A 12,959-nucleotide genomic window follows, 5' to 3' on the forward strand; every position below is an offset into this window, starting at 1 on the left:
CAAAATACAGGAAAAACAGCAGAAGGATATGTGCAATATAACTATAGCAGTGCAGTTACATATTGCAATTTGTATGCCTGTGAGACAGCCACCAAATCTGATCCTGTGCAGCGTAATGTGCCAGTTAATACAGTTTCAAAATCAATATGTCAGAAAATAAAATATAATCAAACTTTTTAATTTATGCCAGATTGCTGCCTGTTCTTATGCCAGAGCTCTTTTGCCGCTGTAACATTCCTACTAGTGTAAATGTTCTAAGGCGGTGCAAGAAATATCTGGGCAGTTCTCAGATATCCTCTACACCAGAGGTGCTATTCATGCCTGTGAGATGCTAGGCATGACCTCCTGAAGGGCGAGTAGCAGTGCAGGATAAGCATGGCAGACAAAGAGCTCAACATTGCACTTTTAGAATCATCACAATTTGACTAGGAAAGGTTGCGCAATCAGTATGAGTAGGCCATGGTTTGGAAATGGTATTACATTGTATAATGAGGAACGTTTTGGTGAAGTTGATACCCTGTGTCCCAAGATCTGCTAAAATCCGCCCTGGCAATTGGCAGAATCCGCAAGGAAGAAGATACAAGTCCTAGTGCACTGTTAAGGTCTGTCCACACAAGAGGTGCCACCATTCAAATTCCTCTCCACAATAGCAGCTGCCATCCTGGTCACCATCGATGTGTCCATCAGTGTGACCAGTATGATAGAGCTGGCCATACCAATGAAAATAAATCCTCCCATTGTGATCCTAACCACCATGCTGGCCCTCTAAAGCCCCTTCCAAACACTGTGAGGGATGACGGAACACTATTAATAACTGGCCATAACCTGGAGACCCTCTTTGTGACCCTCTTTCCCTCTTTCTCTACCCGTAACCAGGCTGCCAAAATCCATCCTGCTCCCGCCTCACTCTTCTCTCCTCGCCTGCGCAGAGACTAGGGGCAAATCCCCCTTTCCCTATGAGCGGCCATTGTTGCATGGTCTCATCAAAATGCATGTGCTGTCTTCAGACCTGTAGTGTTGTAGGAGAGTGGGGGAGGGGAGAGGTTGCACCCTTCAACCATATTGCCAGGCCCTGAAATTGGTGGAGATACAGACCAGTGGCACGCTGAAGAGTGCAAGGGGTAAAGCATACGAGCACACTGGGGGCAGGACAGGTTAGTTTGGTGCAGAACAACAGTATTTAGCCCAGGCTCAAGACAGCAGGAAACATGCAGTGAAGATCCCATAGTTAGAGCCCTGAAGAGGGTTGCAGTTCTTACCCCCTTAGCTCTAAGCTTCATAACAGAGTACTTGCCCTCCAACAAAAGCAGAAGATAATTGGTCCTGCAATGCTGCCTATTTCATGCCTTATCACTGCAGAAAGCCCCAAAGATTGCAGATGTTGTGGGATGGCGGTAGAGAGAAGGATATCATATGATCTAGTTCATGGTCTGATGATCATGATCATGTGAAGGTATTTGATCTACTCCATGATCTGGAGACCGAGCATGCACCACAGAGTTCGGACAGTCCACGGTGCAGGATGCCATCTAAATATATGAGTGTGAAAGAAAAGGTGACAGAAGAATGTGAAGAAGAAGAACTCTTTGAAGTGAATCAAAGCAGAACCTTCTCCAGATTTTCCAGCATTAACCACCAGCGCCCAAGTGTGTGTTTCCTGTTCCTTTTGCCTCTAAACTAATGCAATTATGTGGAGTTACATAAAAACTCAGCAAGAATCTGTGGAATTCCATCAACAGGCGGAAAATATGCAGCTCACACTGCAATTTAACAGGGGTAGCGCAAGCAGCACTGAAAAATCTGCGCTAACAGCACCATGCGTTGTGCAAGGGATCACCGCCATTCAAAATGACTCTGACTGCAATCGCTTGTGACAGCCTGTGTTAGAAAATTGCATTCGCCAGGTCACATTTTCTGGGGCCTTGCAGGAGACAAATTGACCATGCAGCGATTGATGGAATTTTGCTGGAACTCTGCATTAAAGAGTAACACAGAATTACCAAAATTCCATCACTTCCGCGAGGGGAATTAACTATTCCGCCCTCCAGACCTCTGCACTACCCTGTGAACCAGCAGAGTAGCTTCAGTTACCCTATAGTCTGGGCCACTGGAATTATATGGCAGGGGAGGATCAAATTATGGGGCATGGTTTGCTAAATTATATGGCAAGAAAAAGAGAACCTATGCAGAATAATAGAGCACTTTTTGTGATAGTATTACTTCATTATCATGTTATTTTTACACATGGTAACACTGTTTAGGAAAAGAGCTCACCTTCTTAGTGCCTTTTTAATGCACAATTACAGCAATAAACAACTGAAGCATGACCAGTCCATATTTGCCATCCACTGCGAAGGAACATGTGGCGCCATGTTTTAGTACCTTTTGATCCGTTTGAGCTAGAAAAAAATATTGTTTGGGGGGAGGTAAAATCGGTAGATTATGCGGCAGATGATATATAATGTGGCATATGGGGTAAATCCATAACAATGTGAACAACGCCACAGCCACAGAATTGCATAAGTACAGTAGCCGTGTCTATACTGTTGACAGTTATTTCAGCAGCTGCTGCTAGGCGTTTTTTTAAATATTATTCCTTAACGTGCTAGCTTGCCAGTGGCACTGCACAAAAACTCTAGTTGCAATTTAATATGCAAGTTTATCATTATAAGTATTGCCCCAATTAGTTATAATGTGCTGTTCTAGGACATGTGCACCCCGCTTCAGCCAGGGATGTACGTCCAGGCCAGGTTCACAATGTCACAGATATATAGATGTAATTAGCCTTTGCATTCAAATTGCACAATTCCTCAATTAGGTAAACATGGCCATGCCATTATCAATTCAAATTTACCGCGAGTGTACACTGTAATTTTCAGCCAGCGATCTGCACCGTGACCAGCCTTGTCTATTGAGTGGGGTTAGTGAATGTATAAATGGCAAAATTATTCAGAGATTTCTGTGCATAAGAATAGTCCAGCTAATCATCTCAACAATCTATAAAATGGGACCGAAGGGCTTGTCTCGGGTTTCACTCGTTTTACTTTTATGCCTAAATCTGCGCTGAGGCCGCCCACAACCTGTCGAGCCGGTTCTGCACCGTGGTGCTAATTAGCCGCTAAGGGCCTGTTAACATGACCTCGCTTTTGGAGGCATGAACTTCCAGGTCACTGATCTCCATTTATTTTTTAAATTTCCGTATTTGTAGTTCTTGGTGTGGAGCAGGTTGGCAGAGCACTCTACAACAGGGCACAGTGGTAAACAGTGCCAGGGGAAATAAGTCATTGTACATTGCCAGGGAGACTAACGGGATAGCAGTACAGGTGAAAGGAACATTCGGCATTAAGAGGCAGTCATTGGGCTGTTTATGCGGTTTAAGGGGAAACATCCTTTACGACGCAACTTTTACCACGCAGTACCTTTACAACGCAGGTTTTTCAACGCAAGTCATTACAACGACTTGCGCTGGGGGGCGCTCTAGGATAGGTAATAGTTTAATTTACTACCCAACACCTTCCCTACTATCCACGGGGACTGGAGTTGGAATAGTAAATTAAACTATTCCCTATCCAGCACCCCCCAACGCAAGTCGCTGTAACGACTTGCGTTGAAAAACCTGCGTTGTAAAGGCATGCGTGGTAAAAGCATGCGTTGTAACAACGTACATCCGGTTTAAGTGGGGTCTCTCTGGTAAGTTTCTTCGACCGTGTGGTGCCACTCTCCTGGGAACCACTAACATAACGATAAATATGTATCACGGACACGCCCACTGATTTTGCATCCACAGTCCATGGTCTCTGATGATGAGGTTCTTTGATTTCATCAAGCCTCTATTTTTATTTGTGTGTATTTTATTTGTGAAGTCAGAGCAAATGCCAAGACCAAGCCTACCCTCCAAACACCATTCATATCAGAAGGGTCCAATTAGATACACCAATGATAAGTACTGCCTAGCTAATAAATCCGAATTTAATGTGCCAAAACATGCAGTGTAAGCACATTAAAGCCAGAGAAGAAACTAAGGAGTTTTATGACTGAAAAAATAGCTGGCTTGAGAAGAAATCTATTACTGATGATGACATTCAAGAAAGGGAATCTCACAGCAACTGATCTCAGTTAGAGGCTTCTGATTTTGGCGAAGCAGACTTCTCCTGAGCATCACAAGGGAAATATATGTCGAAATCGCATCTTCCAGGGATGTGAATCGCAGAGAGTATATGGGTGTTCCATAACTGAAGAACATGGTGCTTATTCAGAAGCATTGCTGCATCAGTTTCAACACTCCTCACAATCAAGCTTACCCATTTATATTCATATCTTGTATGCTGTGCTTAGAGAGTGGAAAGAATTCAACAAAATTAATTTGCCTTTAATTATGCAATGTATTTATCCCCTCTTTGAAGTGGAGTTAGAGTTTCCTCTTGTGGTTCCACTAGACGCAATGATGAGCAGCCTGGTGATAAGTTTGTCTATATCAGAGGATGCAATTATTAAAGATGCCACAACAAGAAGATAGATTCTGCGGGAGGTTTATTTTTACTCTCACTTGGCCTTAGAATATATCAGAAATCCAAAAGATTTCAGTTGTTTTAAAGTTCAAGGCAGTAAAAAGTCAGAAAGTTCTGACCTTTGAGAAGGGATTGAGAGAAAAACTGAATATCAGATGTTTCCTGTGACTTTGTAAGAGCATGTGCTTTAGCAGGAGAGCCTTCTGTGACAGCCAGATATAAACTTTTTCTAAAGGTCTGGTGCAACATCTTTCGAAGATTGAGGCTGACGCCCCTTCTTTAGCTAAGGGTGAGATACCAATATTGTTGTTTGCAGACAACACTTTGTTAATCTCTAAAACACTGAGTGGCCTGCACAAACTATCAATTAGCTTCAGTAGCTTTTGCTTGAAACGAGACTTAGAGGTTAAGTTTAAGGGAAGTTTGTCATCGGGGAATGAGCTATTGGATCAAGTAGATTCCGTCACATGTCTGGGCATCAGACTTTCACTTAATCTAGCATGCAGTGGCGGCTCGCACATGTAACGCTGTGGGGTGGTGGGGCTGGCTGGTTGGGGAGTAGTGGAGTGTGACATACAACGGGAAGGTTGAGAGTAAGGAAATAAATAAAATGACTTACATTGTGCTCGCAGCATCACTGAGTCGGCGATGCTGCGAGCGCAAAATAAGTTCTTTTATTTATTTATTTCCCTACTCTCGACTTTCCCGTCGTATGTCCCACTCCACTACCCCCCACCCCCACCCAGCCCCGCCTCACCACATTACCTGTGTGAGCCGCTACTGCTATCATGGCATCCACGCATTGACACTGCAACAATAAAGCACAGGCAGAAAGTTGGCTCAATTTTCTTTTTTTTTTAATTTCAAAAGTTTTTTATTTAGACGATTTTCCAATACAGTACAGTAGTAATGCAGGGGGGGGGGGGGGGTTACAGCAGGGAATTCTTGGCATCTTTATGGTTACATGGTTACATAGAGCATACATAGTATAGGCTGATGTGGCTGTAGATTCTGTAAGCCCCCCTGGAGAGGGTGAAAAAAGGAGAGAGAGAGAGGAAGAGAAGGGGGGCGGTGGAGTTCGTCGATACATTAGTGTCGCCCTCCAAGCCTTGGCTGCGTGCTTGCAGTGTGCGTTGGTAGGTTGTGCGTTTACGGGTTTACGGGGGTTTGGGTGACCCCAGGTGTGCATCTTTCAATGAACATTGCACCTCCCACCCCAGGCGCTTTACGCCTGCCCTGAAAGTCTATACAGCTAAAGCTCTAGGAGCAGCCTTATATGGTGCAGAGCTCTGGGGTTTTGGTGAAATCTCGGATGTAGTAAAATCTGAGAATACATTTGTGAAAGCATTGGATTCACTTCCATCCAACACCCCCATTTTGTCCCTCATTCACTGATATGGGTCTGAAAAGGGTAGCCATCAAAGCCCCTCTGCGATCTCTCCTTTACTGGTGAAGAAGTGTGGTTACTCAGGAGCTGGTGCCTTATGCAGCCGCTCTAGAGGAGATAAGATGGACAAAGCTAACAAAATTCCATGGCGGTCTTCAATCAAGCAGCTACCGGAGAGACTTGGTTCTGGTGGCCTTGGACCTCATTTTGAGGTAGCTAAAATCCCCTCCCAGAGTGTGTTAAAGAAAACACGACTGGGCATACACCCTGCAGAGAGAGCAGCTTAAAATCAGGGGCGCTAAGTTGACTGTGATGGTTCTAGACTTTAATGCCACATTGGGCTGGAGCAGAACTGGGACCTGATTACTGTCCCCCTTGATAGGAAGTCATATCATCAGTTCAGAGTGGGAAAACGTTCTGTGAACGCGTTAACTGCAAGGTGGGCAGGCACAGCTGGGGGGAGGGAGGGGGGTATGGGGGTTGCCCATTTTCCAGAGGCCAAAATGAAACCATCCCACATATGTTTTTTGTATGTCCTGCTTATGCTAAGTGCTAAGTTTCACTCTTTCTAGTTTGCACCAGCGTGTAGGCAGTTGGGCACCCTAAGTCATAGGGTAGCACCACGGATATTAAGAACAGAGGGGCATATTATCAAGAAAGGGCGTTACATTATCGCCGCTTTTATCGGCAGGAAACTGCCGATAAAGCAGCGGTAATGGGCTTGATAATATGCTCTATGAATTCCAATCGAAGCCCATGTTAGATGTGAAGACATCTATCATGGGCTTTATCTTGCATTTGTGCTGTGACAATGCCTTCTTGAGCTGCAAAGCGGAGTGCAATATATGCAAGAAGATACAAAAAATAAATATTATCTACACCCGATGTTAGGAGTCCGTCAGATAATTCCTACCATCTTTCATTCTAAACCTTACAGACCATATCCATGACTGCTTTTTTCACTCAATACAATATGGAACCATTATAAAATTCAAGGCAGATGGAGCAAGGGTCAGAACTGCTCATGAGATAATTTGCTAATATCGTATTGGCCATTGTGGCAAGATGACGAAGGATATGTCATCATTTGCCAAACGCTGAAACAAGACGCATACACTGTGTCGTCGTTGTGGATCAAAGGCGTATCATCTCTAGAAATGTACCTGTGGCAAGTGCGGATATCCCGCTAAGTGCAAGAGAAAGTATAACTGGAGTGTGAAGGCTAAGAGACGCAACACCACGGGTGCCGGCCATATGAGACACTTGAAGGTTGTCTACTGTAGATTCTGGAATGGATTCCGTGAGGGCACAACACCAAAACCGAAGAGGACAGCTTTTGCAGAATCCAGTTTCTCATAAATAATTTGTTAAATAAATTGCTTATATCCTGGAGTGTTGCAGGTAGAACTTTTGATTACACACAACAGCTATCTTTGGATTGCACAAACAACAGACAAGGACACATGGTTTCTGCTGTACTCAAGTTTTATCAAAACTGACCAATCCCATTCACATAGTCACACTTTATGAATTTGTTAAGGGTTCTGTAAAGCGCACAAATAACCTAAAAGATGTCCTAATATTAAACTATCGATGACCTGGGATTTAGGAGTGGAATTTAGAAAAGAGACAGTTTTTCAATGCTTTCTGGGAAGGTAAAATCTGATCATGTTCCAGTTAGGAGTGGGGAATGGAGTTCCAGAGCCTGGCTCGGGCGAAAGAAGTGGCAAGCCCGCTAGTGAGTTGATGAAGGAAACTTGGAACCACTAAGAGTCTGACGGTGTTGTATCTAAATGTGTGGGAGGAATGGTACTGAAGAAATTTTAATTTGCAATAGCAAGAAAAACGGCCTTTGAAAGCTCAGAACATAATTTAAAGGGATCAGAAAATAATCTGGGTGGATGTGAGAAGCCAATATGTTTTAATTGCTTTCAAAAAAGAATGAAATTGTATGAAAGTTCAAATCAAGGTGGACTGTCATGTTTTGACAATGTTTAAGTAGCGGAAGATAGAAGTGGGAAAACCCAGAAATGGGGCGCTGCAGTAGCCCAAAAGGCTTTGAACTGTTGCTTGGACCACTTGATGTCGGACTTGGGAAAGGAGAAGCAGCAGCATCTTTCAGAATAGTATGAGCAAATGAAAACAGGAAGAGCAGAGTTTATTGGTATGACAGGGCAGAAACATCTTGATCTAGAATTAACTTTCTGCATTCTGGACATCATTTAGAAATAAGGTGTCTAGAACGAGCAACTAAGAATGGAAAAGTTCACACAAATTACAACCCAGAAAAGAACATATATATTTTTTAACGTCCTGGATGATGTCATACTCTAGGTCATCAGCAAAGCTTTGGTGATCATTGTCGCATTGTTCTTCTAAAGTGTGGCTTTTTGCTTCGACTGAAATTTGACGGCGAAACATTAACATCACATTGATGAAAATGTACAGATGTATACAAATATAAGTAGTATACACATGCCTAAATAGACACATACAATAAAAACAAAACAAATCATTTAAATGGGATTTGGCCACCTCACTATGGCAATGTCATGCGCATTAACTGCAAAGAATAATATCTGCTCAATACACATGGCACCAGATGGCCATGCTGAAACACGAAGATTATTAAATGTATCTGGGGGATTCTGCTGACGTCTGTAAACCGCCTGAGCTTCGTTGTCATGTTTCATGACATCAGCACACTCCCTTGAGACACTATTACAGCACATATAGGACTGCTCAAAACTCTCACAGAGATAGATGTTTTTACTGCTTTTGCTTTTAATTGTCATGATTGTGAAAACACCCCATTGACTACCAACTCTCTGTTCGAATCACCATCAATCTAGGTAAGCAGGCATTCTACCACCGACAGAGATCAATGTAACGTGGAGATGACTGGATTGAATCCAGATGTAGGCCGGCAGCATTCTAGTTCACCAATTAGTTAATGCCTGTTACCGCATATACACTTGATTGAAAATAATTTTCAATGTTTTAAATATAGTGGTTACATGCTAGACAATATTGAAGCCTTTAGTGGCAGTCGGAAAAAAATTTACTTCAATAAATAAATAGAAACTACTCCCTAAGACAAACAGTAAATATGGCCACACAAAAGTCAAAACGATTGTAAAATGTAAAGTATTTTCATAAAATAGACACCTTAAGAACTTGTCAACAACGGAGAGGTTCGTTTGCAGGATTCGTAATGTACAAGCGTCTTTTTTCTTTTTTGTTCCAACCTTTGCTTTTTAAACAAGCATACACAAAACAGACAATACAACGTTAAACAGGCACAAACATATACTACACTGTGACTGGTGCTAGAGCTGTGGTAACTGGCGCACAGTAGATGGGACCTCTGCACAACACGCATAAAGACAAAAGCTATTTACACACACACACATAATCGGTCTTACTGCAACCGAAATAGCACCATCACTTTTAAGAATTCTAGGTTCTGTGAACATCTTTCCAACTTCTCCATGGCACATTACAGAGATCTATCTCACTCGACAGCAGTCTGCACGTTCTCTCATTAAATGCAGGCCACAGACAGCTTAAAGACATCACTGCTGACAATAAAGACTTAACTGCAAAATCCAGTCGGTTTCCTGCAGATTGCGTGCTCTACCTCAAAAACAGCCAGGTGTCCTACTATTGTTCCTCTGAAACTCACTCCGAGTCCACGTAACGGCCACCTCACATTGTGTGCCAGGTTGGATAGCTCATCCCAACCACCACCACCCGTCTCGATCTTAACCTGCACAGCGGCTTAACACTGCCTCCTAACAAACCATAAGAATGGCCACCAGATTCTTCTGCCAGCCCTGTTCGAAGCACAACGCAATTTAATTGTGCCCTGCAGTATTCCACCACTGCAATCCACGCCAATGTGTCCACTGATGCCCCACCCAACAATAATGCAACCACAACTGCTATCTTCTAACGCCATCACGAACACTACTATAAAAATGTGTCTGGTGTGAAATAACCAGGCGAGTCTCCTTGAAAGTGCTGCAGGCTCAGGCCATCCGCCTCCATTCCACTGACAGCAGTGCCAAAGAAGGAAACTGAAAGCTAAGTCTTCTAAGCTCATTCCGGCATACTGAATGGAGCGCGTGTTCACGTGCGCGCGGCCCGCTCCGATCCGATTCTTTTACATGCGCGTGGCCATCTCTTGTCTCCTGTGGGAGGCTGAGCCGGTGACTATAGGTCTCTGGCGAGACCGCGCTTTCACACGGTAAACGCCACGACCCCTAAAAATGACATTGAGGCAGGCCTATCCTACATCGAGGGAGACACAACATAGCCTAAAGAAAGCAAAGGTGCCATGCACAACTACACAAAGACGCACACCTCGCCGCTCCCTACACAAAGACACATAGCCCACATACACACAAATCAAAAGTGACCCACATAAACCGGCCTACCCCACATCGAGACAAAATGCAGTCCACAGAAAGCAAATGTGGCATGCACGTACATACCGACATTACCCACATACGAACTACACCCACAGCACAGAAAGCAAATGCAACATCACATACATCACATGAAAACCACTCCACACTCTGCAGATATCACAAACTATGCACGGAGTCAATGCAACATACTTTAACACACGCCACATACAAGGACAGCAGGCCACATGAAGTTCACTCCACAAAGGCACGCTTTACATAGGTCACACTAGATCCACGCACATACTACACACACACATTTGCAAGCACTCCACGTAGCATAGATGTCAGTCAAACACAGAAAGCAGCGCACGTTTCACATACCTCACCCCAAATCTGACACTAATCATACTATTACACTAAGCACATAAGACATAAAAACACATCATGCAGCACATACAAGCACTACATATACCACACTCGCACACACAAACACAAGCATGTCGCTCTTCCCAGGCAGACACAGACAGATACATGAGCATCACATATGCAGCACAAACACGTAACATACATCATGTGCACGTACCCTCAAGTAGTCCACGCACACACAGGGCCCCAGAGTGCACCTCACATACATGCATACACATACACGCAATGCTGAAACAGCACAAGGCACAGCACTCACGCAAGCATCGAAGATAAACAGACATAAATACGAGACATGTTTGCACCGCATTGCAGTCTTCAAATATAAACTTTTTGTATGAATTCATCATTTCAAGTTAGGAGTTTTACACCAATTCTAGGTTTATTAGTCACTCTCAGACAGGGCCACCAATTTGCAGAAAACAATTTCGGCGCAGGATGGGAGCGTTCTGGTATTGTTTTATGTGCTTTTAGTGGAATGTGATTCCCTCTGGTACTATTGATTGCAAGCATCACTTGCCAAGCTTCGAAAGAGGCGGAAGGGGCTGTCCGAGAACCAGCTCACGGCTTGAACGCCGAGGCAACAGACGCACACCTGTGACTATTTACCACAGCCCTGAGGACAACGGCCTTTCCTCTCTCAACTCACCCGACAGCGCCTACCTGCTCGGTTTATGTACAGGTGCCAAATATCTGTTTCAACTTTTGATAAATACGAATCACGCGACTGAGTGCCAATATCCAATTTAGAACGGAAATATTTATTTGTTAGGGATGTGCCCACCACAGGCAATTAATTAGTATTCTGCAATACGTCGGGTATTATTCGTAGTATAATAATAATAAATATTATTATTATTATTAGGAAAATAGCAATGCTAATAAGCACAATAATTAATAAGAGCATGTACTATTACAAAGGTAATAACATAACAGGAGGAGCGACAATAATATAACAATAGCAGCGCTATACTAACAACAGCACTTCTTATTTCTATAGTATTATCCTTCTCACCATTTATATTAGCACTGCCATTCTCGCCATTACTTGAATATTATGCCTCTGAACTGCCTTGCGATTTCCCTAGGACTACAAGAGGGTCACTGGGGCCTGCATGTTCATATAGAGCAAATAAATATCACTTGTTTTGCCGTTTGTGAAAAACCAGTAGTGCATAAACTGAGCAACATCTGAAAACGGCACTCAGCGCTAAGACCTGTTCTTCTGATGTCTGCGCGCCGGTGTGTTTGCTGGAGCAGTTTATGCCAGTCCTAGTAGCGGAGGCTGAGCCTGTCCAGCGGAATGTCACAAACAAACGGACGGTGTCTCTGACTCTGCCCCCGACCTAGCGGCGTGAACAGAAGCATCAACAGTCCATCCGCCTGTTCATCACAAGCTGCGCGTATGGAGGCAGGAAGGGCTCTGAAGACAACACTTTACAAAAGGAGATGAACATATGGAGGCGCAGACTGCTCGAGAGCTTCAGACAGAAAGAGATAGAGGGGGAGGCGTGCAGAAAAGACGGATCAACGAAAGACAGACGGGAACGAGGAGGAAAAAGAGGGGGGGTGGGAGATGAAGAAGAAAGCTGGACGAACACAAAGTGAAACAAGCATCACCCGAAGGCAGGCACTGAAAGCGATCGCTTTCGCGATCGCTATTGTAAACAAATGGTGCACGCGGGCACATATGCTTTCAATTATCGCAGCCCGTGTCTGGGCACGATAATTTAAAGCATATGTCAGGAAATTTGCATAATAGACACCAATAGGCCAGGGGCGGAGCTATGCGCTCGCCTCTGGCCTATTGGTGTCTATTTTACAGAACAGCAAGCAGTGAAAGGCCAATAACAGGCCGTCAATGGAAACTCATACGCACGAGCGTGAGGAATTTGCAGGTCCATTTTCAAAGCCCATACAAAAGGGCTTTTCGCTTCGCGTGGCCTAAAAAAGAAGTTTGAGCCCACTATGTGGATAAAAAAATCAAGGTTAATCTACCTTAACCTGTCATAACTATAGAAATATATATATATTTTTTTTATTTGATTTTTATTTTTAATTGATTAAAACTACATCATTGGTTAGAAAAGGCCTTTGAATGATATTAGCTGTGAAATATGCAATTACATGCAGATGACGCCCGTTGGACAAACATAATATGGAGGCGTCTCAGACATTTCCACTCTATCAATGTGTAGAAATTACTGAAGTAGTAAATACCGCACATTG

At 43.6% G+C, this 12,959-nt stretch overlaps 1 pseudogene; it reads left to right on the forward strand.

Moving 5' to 3' along the window:
• The first annotated feature begins 6,960 nt into the window (after positions 1-6,960).
• On the forward strand, positions 6,961-7,254 carry LOC147731024 (large ribosomal subunit protein eL37-like; annotated as a pseudogene).
• Positions 7,255-12,959: the final 5,705 nt, after the last annotated feature.

This window comes from Lissotriton vulgaris, chromosome 2_1 (assembly GCF_964263255.1).
Source record: "Lissotriton vulgaris chromosome 2_1, aLisVul1.2, whole genome shotgun sequence".
In the NCBI taxonomy this organism is placed as follows: domain Eukaryota; kingdom Metazoa; phylum Chordata; class Amphibia; order Caudata; family Salamandridae; genus Lissotriton; species Lissotriton vulgaris.